At 38.0% G+C, this 15,834-nt stretch overlaps 1 protein-coding gene across 3 annotated transcripts in view; it reads right to left on the bottom strand.

Annotated features, from left to right (window-relative positions):
* Window positions 1–15,834, bottom strand: part of DPP10 (dipeptidyl peptidase like 10) — a 770,042-nt gene that overhangs the window by 233,777 nt on the left and 520,431 nt on the right. The window contains exon 1 of one of the 3 annotated variants that reach the window (XM_060411166.1): window positions 13,567–13,796. The exons of the other annotated variants lie outside the window; for them this stretch is intronic. The gene's annotated coding sequence lies outside the window, so the exon portion shown is untranslated. Of the gene's footprint in view, window positions 1–13,566; window positions 13,797–15,834 lie in introns of those variants that run through there. 3 annotated transcript variants of the gene reach the window in all.

Below are 15,834 nucleotides of genomic sequence, written 5' to 3'. Positions count from 1 at the left end.
GTCTACTTGTAACTCACAATAAGCTGGGATATGTATCCTTAGCTCTCTTGATGACACAAAAGAGGAAACTGGGGGGAAGGTAGCTAATCATATCAAGTACACAGTGCTAAATGGCAGTGTAACTGAGCTTGAGTTTCACAAGGTTCAGAATTGTTACTGGCTGCACATAGCAGAAGTTTAGGTGTTCTCATAGGTTGCTTGCTATCTGCACTTCTAATCTTGATAAACTGAACATTCTGGATGCTGCTTGCTCTTGCTTTTTGGAAATTTGCTTCTGAAGGTTTTGATCTAAAAAAACAATGGCAAGGGGATTATGACAGTATTTTGGAGAATTATCCAGCCATGAATTGGTCAAAGAAGGAAAACATTAGAAAGAAAAATAAAGGATGAAAAGATACTGCTAGCATTTGAGACGCAGAAGGCAATGGCACACCACTCCAGTACGCTTGCCTGGAAAATCCCATGGATGGAGGAGCCTGGTGGGCTGCAGTCCATGGGGACGCTAAGAGTTGGACACGACTGAGCGACTTCACTTTCACATTTCACTTTCATGCATTGGAGAAGGAAATGGCAACCCACTCCAGTGTTCTTACCTGGAGAATCTCAGGGACAGGGGAGCCTGGTGGGCTGCCGTCTATGAGGTCACACAGAGTCGGACATGACTGAAGTGACTTAGCAGCAGCAGCAGCAGCAGCAGCAGCAGCAGCAGCAGCAGCAGCAGCAGCAGCAGCATTTGAGAACCAAACACTTCACTTTGAAAAATTTATCTAAGTCAATTTAACGGAAAGGTAAGAAATAATTCTTTCAAAAGTGTTAGAACCCAAGGAAGAATAATCTATTATATTATCTTTCCTTGAACTTTCTTCTCTGTAATCTTAAAGTGCTTTAGAAAATTCAAATGAAAGACAGGTATTTAATAAAGGAAAAAAACTAAACTTAAAAGACCCTTTGAAAGAGGCATTATCATAACTAATTTACAGGCCTAATATCTACACAAGGGAAAGTTGCAAGATCTGAAAGGTAACCTCATACTAAGAAACCAAAGGTGTGAGTGTGTGATCTCATTTTGTTTCCAGAAGCTTTTATGAATCTTTTCCATCTTGAACTCAATTCTTGAATAGCAAAGTTTTTTGTTTTTTTTTTTTTTTGTTTTTGTTTTCCCCCAGAAAATGTTTCATGGAGGTCTAACTCCTATAAAAATTATCTGTCAAACTTGGGAAACTGGGAAATACAGCTAGAGATCTGCAATGCATATTTTACATATTAAAGTTTCTGAGACACTATATAGAAAAAGAAACTGGTTCTTCAGACACAAAGATAATATATCAGAGATTCTTTTCTTTCCTCTCACGACATTGATAAATATTTTCACACTTTGGAAAATACAGTTCTAATGGTCCCTTCCACTAATCTTTACCCACTCTCATGTCCCATCTTCCCTCAGGCCCTTGTCACCACTGTTCTTCTTCACTTTCACTCTGTAAAAGGCAGTCTTTACATAAATTGTGAGCTTGATCAGAGCAGAGCTATTGGCCATCCTTCCTGCAATATCTCCAGAGTCTAATGCATCTATAGGAATATAATCAGACTTTAATAAATATAGGAAAAATATATGAAATAAATTTGATAAGCATACTGAACGACTATGAGTGAAGTAATAAATAGAAACTTAACATTAACCACAAGTTCATAAGTGTATCCAGTCATTTCAATCTTCCTCTCTATATACAATTAGATACACTTTTTTCTCTATCATTAAGCACACTGATATATAGAAATTCTCATGTAAATGAAACACAGTTACAGATGTGATTTTTTTATTTGATATAGCAGGGGTTGGCAAACTTCAGTAAAGGTCTGTATATAAATATTTTAGACCTTGCAGATTATATATTCTCTTGCAACTATTCAACTTCGCCACTATACTGCAAAAACAGCCATAGGAAATAAAACTAAATGAATGAGTGTGGTTATGTTTCAAGACATTTTTATTTATCCAAACAACCAGAGTTACTCAATATCATTAGGGATCCATAAAAATGTCTTTTGGGGGATTATTTCTATGAGATTTGATAAAATCTCTCAAGGAGATTATGAAAGTATTTCTGAGACTGATACAGCCATGAATTGCTCAAAAAATGAAAACATTAGAAAGAAAACAAGGCATAAGAGATAATTGTAATTTTTGAGAACACTAAAATACATTTAAAATACATTTTAAAGAGCTAGAAAAGTGTTGACAACAATATGGAGATATTGGAACCCTTATATGTTGTGGAGGGATTGTAAAATGGTTGCAGCCACTTTGGAAAATAATCTGGCAGTTTCTCAGAAGTTTAAAAAGAGAGTTACCATATGCCTCAGCAATAGAATTCTAAAAAGAGTGATGGAAATGTATATACAAAATGAGAAAATAAATTTGAAAAACATTTTCATAAACAGTAGCATTGATGGTCAAAAGCAGAAACAACTCAAATTTACATGAACTGATGAATGGGTAAATAAAATGTGGTATATCCATGCAATGGAATATTATTAGACAATAAAAAGGAATAAAGTATTTACACATCTTACAATACATATAGATTTCAAAAGCAATATATCAAGTGAAAGTAGACACAAAAGTTCACATAGTATAAAATGCCATTTATATGAAATATGTAAAATAATCAAATATATACAGACATATAAAAGATGAGCAGTTGTCTACAGATGGGGGGCCTGGTCAAAGGGTAAATAGTGGAATAAACAGGTAATGATTCCCAATGTATTAAGGACTACTTTGGGGGAATGATGAAAATGTTCTAAAATTAGTTTATAGTGATGGATCCCCAGCTCTGAAAATCAACTCATTGTATATATTAACTTATTAATTAATTTTTTACTGAAGTATGATTACATTACAGAATTTTGTTTTTTTCTGTCAAACCTCAACATTTATCAGCCATCAGTTGAGTTCAGTTCAATCGCTCAGTAGTGTCTGACTCTTTGCAACCCCATGAATTGCAACATGCCAGGCTTCCCTAGCATCACCAACTACTGGAGTTCACTCAAACTCACATCCATCAAGTCAGTGATGCCTCCAGCCATCTCATCCTTGGTCGTCCCCTTTTCCTCCTGCCTGTAATCCCTCCCAGCATCAGGGTCTTTTCCAGTGAGTCAACTCTTCCCTTGAGGTGGCCATAGTACTGGAGTTTCAGCTTTAGCATCATTCCTTCCAAAGAAATCCCAGGGCTGATCTCCTTCAGGATGGAATGGTTGGAACTCCTTGCAGTCCAAGGGACTCTCAAGAGTCTTCTCCAACACCACAGTTCAAAAGCATCAATTCTTCGGTGCTCCGCCTTCTTCACAGTCCAACTCTCACATCCATACATGACTACCGGAAAAACCATAGCCTTGACTAGAAGGACCTTAGTCGGCAAAGTAATGTCTCTGCTTTTGAATATGCTATCTAGGTTGGTCATAACTTTCCTTCCAAGGAATAAGTGTCTTAATTTCATGGCTGCAATCACCATCTGCAGTGATTTTCGAGCCCAGAAAAATAAAGTCTGACAATGTTTCCATTGTTTCCCCATTTATTTCCCATGAAGTGATGGGACCAGATGCTATGGTCTTAGTTTTCTGAATGTTGAGCTTTAAGCCAACTTTTTTACTCTCTTCTTTCACTTTCATCAAGAGGCTCTTTAGTTCTTCTTCACTTTCTGCCATAAGGGTAGTGTCATCTGCATATCTGAGGTTATTGCTGTTTCTCCTGGTAATCTTGATTCAAACTTGTGCTTCTTCCAGCCCAGCGTTTCTCATGATGTATTCTGCATGTAAGTTAAATAAGCAGGGTGACAAGATACAGCCTCGACATACTCCTTTTCCTATTTGGAACCAGTCTGTTGTTCTATGTCCAGTTCTAACTGTTGCTTCCTGACCTGCATATAGGTTTCTCAAGAGGCAGGTCAAGTAGTCTGGTATTCCCATCTCTCTCAGAATTTTCCACAGTTTATTGTGATCCACACAGTCAAAGGGTTTGGCCTAGTCAATAAAGCAGAAATAGATGTTTTCTGGAACTCTCTTGCTTTTTCCATGATCCAGAAGATGTTGGCAATTTGATCTCTGGTTCCTCTGTCTTTTCTAAAACCAGCTTGAACATCTGGAAGTTTACAGTTCACAGATTGCTGTAGCCTGGCTTGGACAATTTTGAGCATTACTTTACTAGCATGTGAGATGAGTGCAATTGTGTGGTAGTTTGAGCATTCTTTGGCATTGCCTTTCTTTGGGACTGGAAAGAAAATTGATCTTTTCCAGTCCTGCAGCCACTGCTGAGTTTTCCAAATTTGCTGGCATATTGAGTGCTGCCCTTTCACAGTATCATCTTTCAGGATTTGAAATAGCTCAACTGGATTCCCATCACTTCCACTAGTTTTGCTTGTAATGATGCTTCCTAAGGCCCACGTGACTTCACATTCCAGGATGTCTGGTTCTAGGTGAGTGATCACACCATTGTGATTATCTTGGCCGTGAAAATCTTTTTTGTACAGTTCTTCTGTGTATTCTTGACACCTCTTCTTAATATCTTCTTCTTCCTTTAGGTCTATACCATTTCTGTCCTTTATTGAGCCCATCTGCATGAAGTCTTCCCTTGGTATCTCCAATTTTCTTGAAGAGATCTCTAGTCTGTCCCATTCTGTTCTTTTCCTCTATTTCTTTGCATTGATCGCTGAGGAAGGCTTTCTTATCTCTTCTTCTTGCTATTCTTTGGAACTCTGCATTCAAATGCTTATTTCTTTCCTTTTCTCCTTTGCTTTTCACTTCTCTTCTTTCACAGCTATTTGTAAGGCCTCCCCAGACAGCCATTTTGCTTTTTTGCATTTCTTTTCCATGGGGATGGTCTTAATCCCTGTCTCCTTTACAATGTCACAGACCTCAGTCCATAGTTCATCAGGTACTCTATCTATCAGATCTAGGCCCTTAAATCTATTTCTCACTTCCACTGTATAATCATAAAGGATTTGATTTAGGTCATACCTGAATAATCTAGTGGTTTTCCCTACTTTCTTCAATTTCAGTCTGAATTTGGCAATAAGGAGCTCATGATCTGAGCCACAGTCAGCTTCCAGTCTTGTTTTTGCTGACTGTATAGAGCTTCTCCATCTTTGGCTGCAGAGAATATAATCAATCTGATTTAGATGTTGACCATCTGGTGATGTCCATGTGTAGAGTCTTCTCTTGTGTTGTTGGATGATAGTGTTTGCTATGACCAGTGTGTTGTCTTGGCAAAACTCTATTACCATTTGCCTTGCTTCATTCCTTACACCAAGGTCAAATTTGCCTGTTACTCCAGGTGTTTCTTGACTTCCTACTTTTGCATTCCAGTCCCCTATAATGAAAAGGACATCTTTTTGGGGTGTTAGTCCGAAAAGATCTAGTAGGTCTTCATAGAACCATTCAACTTCAGCTTCTTCAGAGTTACTGTTTGGGGCATAGACTTGGATTACTGTGATATTGAATGGTTTGCCTTGGAAATGAACAGAGATCATTCTGTTGTTTTTGAGACTGCATCCAAGTACCGCATTTTGGACTATTTTGTTGACTATGATGGTTACTCCATTTCTTCTAAGGGATTCCTGTCTGCAGTAGTAGATATATTGGTCCTGAGTTAAGTTCACCCATTGCAGTCCTTTTTAGTTCGCTGATTCCTAGAATGTCAACATTCACTCTTGCCATCTACTTTGTGACCACTTCCAATTTGCCTTGATTCATGGACCTAACATTCCAGGTTCCTATGCAATATTGCTCTTTACAGCATTGGACCTTGCTTCTATCACCAGCCACATCTACAACTGGGTATTGTTTTTGCTTTGGCTCCATCCCTTCACTCTTTCTGGAGTTATTTCTCCACTGATCTCCAGTAGCATATTGGGCACCTACTGACCAGGGGAGTTCCTCTTTCAGTATCCTATCATTTTGCCTTTTCATATGGTTCATGGGTTCTCAAGGGAAGGATATTAAAGTGTTTTGCCATTCCTTTCTCCAGTGGACCACATTCTGTCAGACCTCTCCACCATGACCTGCCCGTCTTGGGTGGACCCACAGGGCATGGCTTAGTTTCATTGAGTTAGACAAGGCTGTGGTCCTAGTGTGATTTGATTGACTAGTTTTCTGCAATTATGGGTTCTGCCCTCTGATGCCCTCTCGCAACACCTACCATCTTACTTGGGTTTCTCTTACCTTGGATGTGGGATATCTCATCATGGCTGCTCTAGAAAAGTGCAGCCGCTGCTCCTACCTTGGATGAGGGGTATCTCCTCACTGCTGTCCCTCCTGACCTTGAATGTGGAGTAGCTCCTCTTGGTCCTCCTGCCCCCGTGCAGCCATAGGTATACATATATCCCCTCCCTTTTGAACCTCCCTCCCAAATGAGTCAACTTTATGGCATGTAAATTATATCTAAATAAAACTGTTAAAAACACATTTTTTAAAAAGTGGCAGAGTATTTCCAACCACTATACTAAGTGACTCATATGGCTTCCTTTTACTAGTGAAATCATTCAATTTGCCAAAATCTGAGTTATGAATGCTCTTTCAGAATCCATGTATTTTGTGAGAATGCATACTTGCATGAACATGAAAAGATTTTGATTTACTTTTCAGGCAATCCACAGGCACGAATTAGGGAAAATGTGCTAAGTCAGTTTGTCATGTGGGACTCTTTGCAACCCTATGGACAGTAGCCTGCCAGGCTCCTCTATCTATGGAATTCTCCAGGCAAGAATACTGGAGTGGAGTGCCATTTCCTGCTCCAGGGGATCTCCCCAACCCAGGGATCAAACCTGTGTCTCTTAAGTCTCTTGCACTGGCAAGCAGGTTGCTTACCACTAGCCCCACCTGGTGGATTAGACAGTAAAGAATCAGGAATATATATGGATGCAAAGAAATACCTTCTCCTCACTCTTGACAATAAAGCAATCTCAGTTTGTCATTGCCTTTGATTCTTATTGTATGCTTCCTTCTTTGGGTCCTTCTTGTGATTTTCTGGATTAACCTCTAGATTCTAAGCATGATGTACTCTGACTGATCAATTCATTGATGCAGTCTCCAGGCTTTGCCACTTTCAGAACTAATCATTCTTAAAAAATATACATTGAAACTAGGGAAGTAAAAGGTGCAGAGCTTTTTAGAATTAGAACGATTCTTATGCTGATTAAAACATCTAAACTTTGGCACGAGGCTACTGCCATCTGAACCTCAGTCAGCAAAAATGAAGCGAAATAATCAAATTCTACCCAGATCACAAAATACATGTGAAAGATCTGAGTGAACTCTAAAAAATGTGCCATATTAATATCCAATATTATGATAGCTATGACAGTTTTTTCAGATGTGCTTTGGTTCATTTGTCTTTGCATCTTGTAGGTTTATTTTTCTGTGAACCTTGAAGTAAGATATATGAGTTTTTGTTGTTGTTTTAGTCACTAAGTCATGTCCTACTCTTTGCAATCTCATGGACTGTAGCCCACCAGGCTTCTCTGTCAATGGAATTCCCAGGCAAAAATACTGGAGTGGGTTGCCATTTCCTTCTCCTCGGGGATTTTCTTGACCCAGAGAGTGAACCCACATCTCCTGCACTGGCCGGAGGGTTCCTTACCACTGAGCCATCAGAGAAGCCATATGAGTTTACTCATATATAAAGAAAATAAATATATTTAAGAGTAATTATAGACATATCTGAATGTGGCTAGGAAATTCAATTATATGGAAATATTTAGTCATACTTATACTTATTAATTACATCTAGGTTGTGAGCTGCTAAAGACAGGTTTTCTGTCATAGTAATCTTTGTAATCACATTGTTAAAATGATGCCTGGCATTTGTTTGGTGTTTCATAAACATTTCCTGAGCAACCTACCCTCTTAAAAATAAGTGTAGTAAAAATCATAATCCAAGTAAAAATTCTTAAAAGAGACTCAAGCCTCATAGTAGCAAGGGTCTTAATCTGGAGACCATTGACCCAAGGATAAACTAAAGGGGATGTTAGCCCTAAATTTATATGCAAATATCAGTGTTTACTTGCTTATTTGTATTTTGTTGGGTCTGTGGGCTTCCCAGGTGGTGCTAGTGGTGAAGAACCTGCCTGCCAATGTAGGAAATGGAAGAAGCACTAGATGGATCCCTGGGTTATGAAGATCGCCTGGAGGAGGGCATGGCAATTCACTTCAGTATTCTTGTCTGGAGAATCCCATGGACAGAGAAACCTACCAAGCTATGATCCCTAGGGTCACAAAGAATTGGACACAACCAAGGTGACTTAGCATGAATCAGATTCCCAAAGTGGCTTATGTCTACTTATAGTAGTAAGAATCATTTTACCAAACTATTATAACTTCTTTAACAACAAGATAAAAAATACAATGTGCATGCAGTTTAGGGAATTCATCTTATCCTTTTCAGATGCCAATTACAACACAAGGATTAAAGCCAAGAAAAGTCATCACTATACACTGACTAGATAATAGATCATGCTACATTCTACAGACTCTTATATTCAATACTAGCTGGGAAACTTTTTCCTGTAGTGGAAATGGATTTTCCTTCAGCTGATTTGATAATCAACAGGATATGTTTGCTGGAAGTTAGTCTGGACTGACTAGATAAAGGATTCAGGAAAAGAATGAATCCATTTTCCTATAGCAATTTACATTTGACTATAACCAGCTTTTTAAAAGCCTCATGCCTCCAGTTAATGATAGAAGAAAATGTTTGGTTCCTTTATTGGGCTCCCCTTTGTGAGACATTTTTGAAAATGATCCTAGTCCCTTTAAGTCGTATTTCTCAAAAAAAGTGTTCTGTGTTACACAAGTTTCAGGGAATGCGAAAAGGTATTATAAAAACACACTTAACATTTCCTAAACTTGATTGTCCTTGAAATCCTTGAGAGTCAGTTATTTTTGTATTATACTTTGAAAAGTACTGTTTTAACTCACAGATGAGGAATGCAAAATCATAAAAGGTCATCCAAGAAAGTTAAAATTAATTTGCCCTTAATAGAGATAAGAAAGAAATGTAATGAAAGTCTCCTTAATGCTCCCCCCTACCAAAAAAAATATTCTAACATTTAAAGAAATAACTCATTGTCAGAGGTATTCATTATCTTTGGCAATGATTATTTTCTTTAGAATAAACTTTATAAAGGAGAATATCTCAAAACAAATAAACTATATTCTCTTTTCTTCCAAAGAAGGCCAAGGCTATGCATATGAGAGGTATAAAAGAATATGAGGAAAATGTTTGTTAAAGAGCCAATTCAGGGGAAAAAAATGAGTCAATGGATCTCTAGTGTTTACCAGGCTACTCTAAGTATATAGCACTCCATATGGTGCTAAGTTCACTTAAGGAACCATATTGAGATTAGGAATATGCCCATTATCTTTTCCATGCTGAAATTTGCATTGTAGATTTTGCATTACAGAATTCCACTGTAGAAATGATCCTTGCATGTTTAATATCCGTTTTAACATCGATGAATCTTACAACCTTCAGAAATAAACAAGTCAAAGAAAAATATGTTTCTTAAATTAATGGGGCTCTTCTTCCATTTTTTCATATTTAAAAATGCTCCATGTCAAGGACTATCATACCTCTTTAAAACATTCTTATGTATGCTAAGAACTAAGCTTAACATATAGTCTGCCTACTCCAGTATTCTTGGGCTTCCCTGGTGGCTCAGCTGGTAAAGAACCTGCCTGCAATGTTTGAGACTTGGGTTTAATCCCTGGGTTTGGGAAGATCTCCTGCAGAAGGGAACAGCTATCCACTCTCTGGAAACAGTAAGAGACTTTATTTTTTTGGTCTCCAAAATCACTGCAGATGGTAACTGCAGCCACGAAATTAAAAGACACTTGCTCCTTGGAAGAAAATCTATGACCAACCTAGACAGCATATTCAAAAGCAGAGATATTACTTTGCCAGCAAAGGTCCATTTAGTCAAAGCTATGGTTTTTCCAGTGGTCATGTATGGATGTGAGAGTTGGACTATAAAGAAAGCTGAGTGCTGAAGAATTGATGCTTTGTGCTGTGGAATTGGAGAAAACTCTTGAGAGTCCCTTGGACTGCAAGGAGATCCAACCAGTCCATCCTAAAGGAAATCAGTCCTGAATATTCATTGGAAGGACTGATGCTGAAGCTGAAACTCTAATACTTTGGTCACCTGATGTGAAGAACAGACTAATTGGAAAAGATCCTGATGCTGGGAAAGATTGAATGCAGGAGGAGGAGGGGATGACAGAGGATGAGATGGTTGGATGGCATCACTGACTTGATGGACATGAATTTGAGCAAGCTCCGGGAGTTGGTGATGGACAGGAAAGTGTGCTGCAGTCCATGGGTTCGCAAAGAGTTGGATATGACTAAGTGACTGAACTGAAACTTAACATTACTCTTTGGAATATAAAATATGTGTGAGTGTGTGCAGAAAGGAAAGAGATAAAGCAGGAAGGAGATTAGTTTAGCACATAATTGGTGACTGCATTTCAATTTGAACCTGGCCCTGTGTGTGCTCTGTTTGGTAAGCAAGGACTTGATTTTCAGGTAGTACCGCTGTTATCCTGGAGAAGAGCTGATATAAATCAATGGTAGTGAGCAAAGATTTCAGGAGATGAGCACATCCATCTGTAAAGCAGCAGTGGCAGAACATTCCAATATGCTATAGATGAATGTGAAGCTATTTCACTTGGAGGGAAAAACTGAACACATAGAATAATTCTTCCTTAATTTAGGTTCATTAAGAATATAGTTTCAACTCTGGAGCCAATTTCAGTATCTTTTCCACATTTTACAATTGAGTCATTTATCTACTCAATCAAATAATAACCAACTCTCAGGTATCCACTCTAACTGTTGTTGGAAATCAAAGAACAAAGCCCTATCTTCAGTAGGCTTGCTGGAAAAAACAGACTAGAAAATAACTGGATTCACTAAATGATAACAGGTGTTTTGATAGACATTACTGCTACTGCTACTGCTAAGTCACTTCAGTCGTGTCCGACTCTGTGTGACCCCATAGACTGCAGCCCACCAGGCTCCCCCGTCCCTGGGATTCTCCAGGCAAGAACACTGGAGTGGGTTGCCATTTCCTTCTCCACTGATAGACATTGAGACAGAATAAAGCAGGTGTCACTGACAAAGCCCATTACGAATTCCACGGGAGTGAAAATAGAATCTGAATTATAAAATAAAGCCTAACTTTTATTTTCCCCCCCTTGTGCTTAGTTTTGTTTCACTTGCTCATAGGAGGTCACGTGCAGAGGCCTCACTCCCAGAGCTTCAGACTGGAGTTCCAAGTATGAAGTGACATCTCGGCTCCTGGGTCATGTGGCAAAGTACCGCGCACGGCACTGCAATTCAAGATGGCAGAAGTGGGCCCTCACAGAGATGCTATGATCCGAAGCATGAACAACAGACATGCACCTACCTCATGGGAACTCTCTCCCCTGCCCTCCCCACTGACAGAACCTTCTAAGCAGACCTGCCCACAGTCTCTCAGGGAGAATATGTGTACTCTAGAAAGCAAGCTCACATCTCTCCATTTTTTGATCAAAGAATAAAGCTTTCATTTGCTTCTGAACTGAATCTGGTCTCCTTCTATTGGTGTGTGCCTCATGGAGCAGAAGAACTCTTTCTGGGGACTAACTTGGGAGGGTCAGTAACACAGGCACACTGAGAAAGTCAGTTCTATGCTTGCGTGGGCCAAAAGCTCACAGTGTGACGGTTGACTGAGCCTTGAGAGGAGAGCGGGTGACTAGAATAGCAGAGAATCACACAGAGGAATCAGCAGGGGCAGTGGCAGGAAGGTTAGAAACTGCTGCACCTATTCAGAAAACTGTCAGTGAATCTGTAACTGAGTATTGATCTTTTATGAAAAGGATGAGAGCACTGTGAGAAGATATGAAGTACAAGCAATGCCATGCTAAGAATATTAGAGTTTTTATTATAGATACTGGGGACAAACGAAATATTTTAAGCAGGGAACTAGTATGTCCATACCTGAATTTTAGAACTATAAATGGTATGAAAGATTGACAGACAAGTGAACAGTGTTGCCATACAGGTATAGATTAAATGCCTAGATTTAAAAAAAATAAATTAAAAAGTAAAGTCTAGATTAAATACTTAGACTTTGGAAGGCTACCTATTTAATGTAGGTAATATCTGAGTTAAAGTCCAAAGAATGAATGGAGCTAGTCAGAAAAAGTCATTACAGAGAGGAAAAAGAATATTAGAGGAAGAGAAACTTGAAATTTTATGGTATAGCATAAAATATAGCAGTAGAAAATTGTAATAGAAATGTAGGAAAAAGTATACCCTAGAACAGGAAGATTAATTCCCTGTATCTCTCACTTCTATTTAATTGACATGCGCTACTTTTTTCTAATTGTACAGTCAAACTCAATTCTCTAGTATAGTCATTATTTCAATTCTCTCTGGAAAGAGAAAGGAAAGAAATTCAGATAAAATTTCTCATTCCATATTAAATGATTGACTATGTTTTCAAATCATTAGGTTTGGCATTAATTTTCTTAATCCCCCTAAATAATTGCAATAAGCTTAAGCAGATATGCTTTGTCAACAAGAAGCAATGGTTTCCATATTTTTGTTTAATATTATATGTTGCTCTACCCTTTCCTTTAACAGTTACCCTTTTGCTTGAGCTAATATGTTCATACATAACTACACCAATTTGAGAATTCATTTACTTTGTAATTCTGTAATCTTGTAACTAGAATTTGTATTCATCTACTCTATGGAGTCACTTGTGATGTAACTTGTAACTCCATGCCATTCTAGAATTTATAATAAGTCAATAAGACACAATAAGTAATGTTTATTTTTCAAAACATATATTTCTATTTTAGAAGTAAAATAGCCTGAGATAAAAATAAATGTGCATGTGTAAGTATGTGTATATGTAATTGCACATGTTTTAAGTGGACTGAATTAATATAGTAATTGGCTAGCAAATTTTCAGATGTAATAAAAATATAAAGTTTTATAAGTTACTGTTAAATATTTATTTACTTCTTCATTGCTTCCCTGACAGTTTTTATAAATTTCAGTACCTGCTAATTTCTTTTCAATGTTAATTTTCCTTCTTTTCACAGACAAAAGGAAAACTGAAATTTTTACTCTCATTTTTCCTCATTTGCTTAACATCAGTTATTTAATTTTATTTTTAAATTTTCTGATCCTGATAGGTTCTTAATTCCTCCTTTAAAATTATATTTATTTCTAGTTTTCTCCAGCCACTTTTAAAAATGGGAAGAAGGGAGAAGAGAAGTAAGTTAGGAGTTTGGGATTAGCAGATACAAACTATTATATATAAAATAGATAAATAACAAGGTCCCACTGTATACCCCAGGGAACTATATCCAATATCCTGTAATAAGCCATGATGGAAAAGACAATGAAAAAGAATATGTATAAATATGTATATCTGAATCACTGTGATATATACCAGAAATTTACATAACAATGTAAATCAACTTTATTTTTTAAAAAAAAGGAAAGAAAAAAATACATACCCAATAGCTTATCACTTCTCAGAGCCAGTGATGAGTCTGGAAGCACTTGTCTAATAGAGATGGATAATACAGGCCCCAGGAGTAGGGACATATAATCTATACTAAAAGAAGAGAGCCATGTTGTTTTAAAATACCCTCATTCTCATTATCTCACCTTTTTTTAACTAGATTCCATTTGCTTAAGAATCCATGGCAAAAGAAATTACCCACTCAGTGAGCTGGACAACACTGAGCTCTTGGAGAGCGTTCTGCTAGAGATGAAACTACTCAGGTAAACAAGTCTCTTGTTTGTGTTAGCATCCTGGGATTACAGCAGGCATCACGTAAGTTCACCAGTCACAATAGCAAGGTTGTTCCAACAAAACATATGCTCTTTAATGTGCCTATATATATTTGTTCTGAATTGCAATAATTTTAAATAGATAATCTCTTTTCTCTGTCTTTTTGTGCATATATAATAATTATTTATACTTAAGAAAAGAGGTAGAAAAATTTAGACAGGGAAATGTAAGGCTACTTGACTAGTACACATAATAATTTAATGTTTTCTACTCACATATTATTTTATACTTTTATGTGTTCACTGTTACCCATGTATCAAAATAATCTCTGATATGGTCTCACTCTAAGAGATGATCTCTGTCCTCACTGCAGGAGACCTGCACTCAGGTTGCCTCATTAAGGAAGTCACTTAACCTCTCCAAGAGAGATTTCCTACCCCTGTAGAATTGTGGAAGTCAGAGAAATTTTTAATCAACAGTCATGCTACTGTCCAGGCTTACCAGTGGCTCAGTGGTAAAGATTCCACTTGCAATGCAGGAGACCCAGGAGACACTGGCTCAATCCCTGAATCAGGAAGGTCCCCTGGAGGAGGAAATGGCAACCCACTCCAGTATTCATGCCTGGAAAACTCCATGGGCAGAGGAGCCTGGCGGGCTACAGTCCATAGAGTTGCCAAGAGTCCGACTCCACTGAGCAACTAAGCATGCACACACACTACTGTCAGAAGGCACCTGGAAATCTGCAAGGTTGATTCGTACAGTCTGAGTAACTAGATGCCTGAATGGCACTAGATGGGCAGGTCCAGCCATGTGCATACACGGCTCCATTCATTGAAGAACTGTCACATCTAAAGCACAATCCACAACTTTTTTGAGAGATGTAAGCTGAGAACTGATCTCTAAAGTTCTATCCAACTCTAAAACTGAATAAGGGAAAAGTTCTCAAGGTGATGATGGTAGATCTTTCAGTTTTCTGTCCATATCCTTTGGCCTTCACCATTTCAGTGTGTACCCTGAATTCCATATCATAATACTCTTGTTGCTCTGCTCCAAGGATCTCTTGGGCCTCCCCTTCAGCCATCCATGGAAGTGGTTGGTACCAAGTGTCCCTAAGATCATTTTTAAGTCAAGAGTTGAGTCCACCCTTATCTCTCCTGTGGAAAGGCATGGCAATATCTCTGATGTATGAATTATAATACCATTTCCCAAAGCACAGCTCCTCAGAGGGTTTAAAATCAGGTGCACACAGTCTAAGATACTTGATAATGTACCCTTTGTTATATCTTTACTGTCCTGCTCATAGGATTTCCTAAGATCATCTCCCCAATAATCTACTTCTACTCAAATCCATGCCTGAGTCTGCCTTTGCAGGAATACAAATTGAGACAACTATTTATTGGCTCTAAGTATTAAAGAGGTTCAGAGAAAGGGTGTGTCTTAGCAGTATTTATTCAAGCTGTCAGGAAAGGATTCGCTGAAGATGGGGGCTTATGTTAGTAGGGACAAGAACAATGGAATATTGAGCCTGCTCTATGCAGAGGATGACTCTGAATCACAGTGCAGATAGATTCCACACCATGGAGAGGCAGTAGCTATATCAGATAAGCAAGTTGGAAGCACTTTGAACATTCAGACACAGAACTAATCCTATGATAAAATAACACAAGTGTTTCTATACCCTGAGGACCAAAAGATATTCTATCAGCACATATAAATCCAAAACCACAGACACATTTTTCCAATGTTAGCATTCATATACTTTCTGAGTGCTTATTGAACACTGATTAAGCATTCAGATTTCTTGAACTTCACTTATGACTAAGACTCTTACCTAGCCAATTAACAAAAGAGAGAATACCAATGCCAAGAACTTCCAACAAATGGAGATTCACTTCCTATATATATATAAAAATAGCATCCAAATATGTGGCTCTTCTAGAGATTCCTTCAGCATCAAGTCACAGAAACAAGCCACTCGATAACCAGA

Source organism: Ovis aries, chromosome 2 (assembly GCF_016772045.2).
Source record: "Ovis aries strain OAR_USU_Benz2616 breed Rambouillet chromosome 2, ARS-UI_Ramb_v3.0, whole genome shotgun sequence".
In the NCBI taxonomy this organism is placed as follows: Eukaryota; Metazoa; Chordata; class Mammalia; order Artiodactyla; family Bovidae; genus Ovis; species Ovis aries.
The sequence above is the reverse complement of the archived record's forward strand: the minus strand, read 5'-3'. Positions and strand labels throughout refer to the sequence as shown.